The sequence below is a fragment of the Penaeus monodon genome, unplaced genomic scaffold, assembly GCF_015228065.2.
Source record: "Penaeus monodon isolate SGIC_2016 unplaced genomic scaffold, NSTDA_Pmon_1 PmonScaffold_8055, whole genome shotgun sequence".
Classification (NCBI taxonomy): Eukaryota; Metazoa; Arthropoda; class Malacostraca; order Decapoda; family Penaeidae; genus Penaeus; species Penaeus monodon.
Window position 1 is genome coordinate 10,294 of NW_023663277.1, and position 4,827 is coordinate 15,120.

Consider the following 4,827-nt stretch of genomic DNA (forward strand, 5'->3'; position numbering starts at 1 on the left):
AGCTTACAACCCAAAGTATGTATCACAAACTATGTATTACAATATGTATATATACATATACCATATTGTAACTGATCACGGTGATGATTGATTGATTGATTGATGATTTTAAAATGTGAACACAACAATAAATGCCCCGCATCTTTAAATCTCTCTGTGCGACTTAGTTAGGCCGGAAAAGGGCCAAGGTTGTTTTGGGAATGCAAGGAAACAAGCAAGCCACCAAAAGCTTAGGCGCGCTCTCCGGAATACGACGAGCAAAGTTGGATATCCTGGCATAATGGTCACGCGTTAAGCATGAATGGCACACAGGTTGTGTCCTCGAAAAGGCCAACCAGGTAAGCCTCGGAGGCTCCTGCAGAGCATGACAAGCAGACGACGGGAAGCGGAGGTCAGTCTTGAAGTCTTGGGCAATCTCACGGACAAGGGAGCTGGAAAGGGCAGCTTGCGAATAAGAGCCTGTGCTCTTCTTGGTAACGCGGCACCTCACGAAGGGGCGACAGTTCCCAGGCCTGTAACGATGGGGCTCTCTTCTTGAACACCTCCGGTAGCAGGTGGTCAGACTTGGGCTGCCTTGCAGTGGCCAACTGCTTTGCGGGGAGCCTTGCCTCCAGTAGACTTGCTGTGCAGTCTGCTTGGTCGTGCCATGTTGATTGATGATTGGTTGTTGTATCTAGATTGACAGAATAGGAAAACTGAGCCACAGCTGCAAGAGTGAATTTATAACCACAGCGGCCGCCCTTACTCGCGCCGCGTATGGCTATCACTGTGTGGCTTGGCCGCCGCCCATTCACACTGTGTAAACAGAGCTTGAGGTATGATGCTGTGAGGTGTGATGTGCTGCAATGCACAAAGTTATGTTTATGAGCTAGACCAAAAATCAATAATCATGAGTACTCATCTATTTGTGTAATCCGTAGTTGATAGGAGCGATAACAAGGATTTGTCACGCTTTTTGTTAAAGAGCGGCCGGTAAGAGGAGCGCTTCGGGTTGATGCGGCCGCCTGAGCGCTACACTGACGTAGGGGAGAGTTAGCATTGACTCTTGTGTGGCGTTCGGCGCAGTATCTTGTGTAGTAGTCGAAGCTCAACAAGACAGTACCATGGACTGGACGTGGAAAGGGGGAAAGGGTCTCGGAAAGGGAGTTGCTAAGAGGCATCGCAAGGTGTTGCGTGATAACAGCCAGGGTAAACACCAAACATGCCATCAGTCGTCTTGCTCGTGTGGAGGTGTCAAGCGTATCTCTGGTCTCCAATTCTATGAAGAAAAACCCGGGTGTCAATACAAGGTGTTCCTCGAGAACCGTGATTCGTGACGCGTCAACTAAACTGAGCCGCAAGAGGAAGACGTCACCGCCATGGATGTGGTCGTATGCTTCAAGGCGCCAAGGACGCACCCTGTACGGTTTCGGCGGTTTTAAACGTGTTCTCGTCATATCAACAACATCAAGAAGGACGAAAACGAATACCACCACCACCAAAGCCAACAACCAAAACAAAACCTTGGACCTATATTAGGTACTAACGAAATATTGAGAGAAACGTGGTTGACGTTTTCTTGCTTGTTTGTTGTTTGTTTTGTTTTGTATTTTGGGTTTTGTTTTTTGTGATTGACTTTTTGTGTATTATTACAAATATAAGGGCAACCGAATGAATGTTGATTGTACTCGTTATAATGTTTGTTAGTATTTCATAATAATAATAATAATATCCTGGGCGAGGATTACAGTTTTCTCTTGTCTTTGTTTTTGTTTTTTATTATTATTGTCTAACATTGTGGGGTATGTTAGTCAGTAGAGTGCTAAGAGAAGAGAAGAGTAGAGTAGAGTCAAGTAAAGTAAAGTAGTTGTAGATATTTTTCTTCATAGTGAGAATTAAATGGAATGATTGAATTGCTTGCCTGCTGTGTATATTAGCTACAAGTGGTTTAGGTTGTCACATTTGGGATAAGTAGCGAGTAATAAACTCATCATAAGATTATTAGTGATGATAGTTTGACTGCTGTAGTTAAATGTAGGAAATCATTGGGACAAAGTCAACCGTCAACTCTGGAATTATCATCATAACATTCATTTTCAGAGACTAGACTAGAGTAGATTGTGGTGTGTGTGTGTGTGACAAAGGGCTAGTAAATGCGGGTATGTGCGTGTGTTGGTGGTCTGGTAATGCACCACAGTGTTGACTCATTTCATAGCTTGGTGAGATTTGCTTGTGTGTTTGGTTCTTGTTGTGTAGCCGCATGTGTGTGTGTGTGTGTCGTGTCTGTGTGGGTTACTTTGATTTTTCTGCCCCTAATCAATCACACAGACAGGCAGACAGACAGAAACACAGAAACAAACACACACACACACACACACACACTGAAAAAAAGAGAGAGTGTTCGAATTATAAAGAATGGATACTGCTATTATTATAATTATTATGATTAATAATACCTCACGTTAGCTCCTATGACCTAAGACTAAGGTCATGTTACATTTGCTTCAGTGCCATGGAAGAAGTATGTTTGTTTGTTTTTCTTTTATGTACGCCATCTAACGGCAAACTTTTGTATTTGTCATGTAAACAACCAACCAACAAACCCTCTCTAGTGCCACGTAGATCATCCTCCTCCTCTTCCTCCTCAATACATACGCATTTGTTACTAACTAACTAACGAACTCTCTGTCTTGTCTTTTACACAACCAGTCAGTCAGTCAGTCAGTCACTCATACATGCATTCATCAACAGTCAGTCAAACTAGAACTGTGCCAATACACGGCAGGGAGCATGATGGATGAAGTTGTTGGGCCATGAAACACCAGGACAGACAGACAAACAGCAGGACAGGGACAGAAAAATCAACAACAAAAAGGAAACGAGGGACGGACGGACACTCCTCACCACTCACACACAAAACATCTTTCTATCTACTCCAACACATACACTCACACACATACATCACGCGCACAAACAATAACTCACACACACACATACACTCACCACACATACCTACACCCACACACACAACCAATAACACTCACACCACACATCCAATCAAACACATACATACACTCACACCAATACATACACTCACACACATACATTACACCACACACAAATACTCTATCCTCTCACACATCATACACCTCACACACATACATCCATCACCACACACACAGACTACACTCACACACATACATACACTCACACACATACATACACTAATACACTCACACACATACATACACTCACACACATACATACACTCACACACAAATACTCTCTCTCTCTCACACACATACACTCACACACATACATACACTCACACACATACATACACTCACACACACACACACACACTCACACAGAGCAAGACACACAAACGACAAAACAAACTATATTCAACAACAAGAAACAACATCAATCAACCATGAGGATACAACAAACAAACAAACAAACAAACAAACAAACAAACAAACAAACACAAGGACAAATCAAACGAACAATAAAACACTTTATTAACTAACTAACTAACTATCTACATGACACACACACACGCACAAACAAACGCCACCCACAAAAAAAAAAAAAAAAAAATACAGTAAGTTTACAAGGAAGACGGAAGAGGGGGGGGGGGGGAACAACACTATCACCACGCACTATCGCACTCACTCAAAAAAGAAACGAATAAACAAGCAAAACAACAAACACTCGCAAAAAAAAACTGAGTCCACTCAAAAAACCACACGCCAAATAACACAAGAAAAACAAAAAAGCACAACAAACAAGAAAACACAAAAACAAACAACACTCAACTCCACTCCAATCCAATTCATTTCAAATTACTTTACTTTGCTCATGGATTGGGGATGACCTCACGCCCAGGCCTCGACAATGTCACAGAGAAATGGACTCTAATGCACACTGTCACAACCAATATAGGCCATAACCACTGTACAAATAAGCAGATACACCGAAAGCTGCTTGCCCGCTCGTTTGCAAGATAGTTTTGACTGGAAGGACAGGTTTCAAAGTACCACGAGTAAGGGTTTTACAGTCCGTAAGCATAAACATGTTGAATTAGTGTTAGCCAAACCAATGCTAAAATGTGTCGATGAATAAGAACAAATATTTGTGTTGGAATAGATCAAATAACTGATGTTTTCAAACGAACATCCACAACAAGCTACTAGATTAAGTGTCGATAAAGAAAGGTTCCATCATCGGAACGATCAGACAAGGGAGATGCAGAAAACCTTTTCAACACATTGAATAGCTTTCCTTTTTCAAATTATATTAATTGATGTGATGTAGTTATTATTACTGATTTTGCTCTCTCTCTTTTTGTTTGTCTGTGTTCTAATAAGGTATTCATATACATTTATTATTTCTTTCTTCTTTGTGGGTGTGTGTTGTGGTGTGTGTGTGTGTCGTGTGTGTGTGTGTGGTGTGTGTGTAGTGTGTGTGTGTGTGTGTGTGTGAGAGAGAGAGAGATATTGTGTGGGTGTGTGTGTGTGGGATGTATGTAAGTTTGTGTATGTGTGTTACGTATGAAAGTATTTATGCTTGTGTGTGTATATGAAAAAGTATGTGTAGTGTGTGTGTGTATGGAAGTATTTGTTGTGTGTGTATGTATGAAGTATTTGTGAGTGTTGTATGTATTGAAACGTATGGTGTGTGTGTGTGTGTGTGTGTGTGTGTGTGTTTTGTGTTGAGAGAGAGAAGAGAGTATGGTGTGTGTGTTTGTTGTGGTGTGTATGTAAGTATTTTGTACTGTGTGTACGTATGAAGTATTATGGTTGTGTGTGTATATGAAAGTTGTGTGTGTGTGTGTGTGTGTGTGGA

At 41.6% G+C, this 4,827-nt stretch overlaps 1 pseudogene; it reads right to left on the reverse strand.

The window, feature by feature from the left end:
• Positions 1 to 284: 284 nt before the first annotated feature.
• On the reverse strand, positions 285 to 648 carry LOC119571803 (annotated as a pseudogene).
• Positions 649 to 4,827: the final 4,179 nt, after the last annotated feature.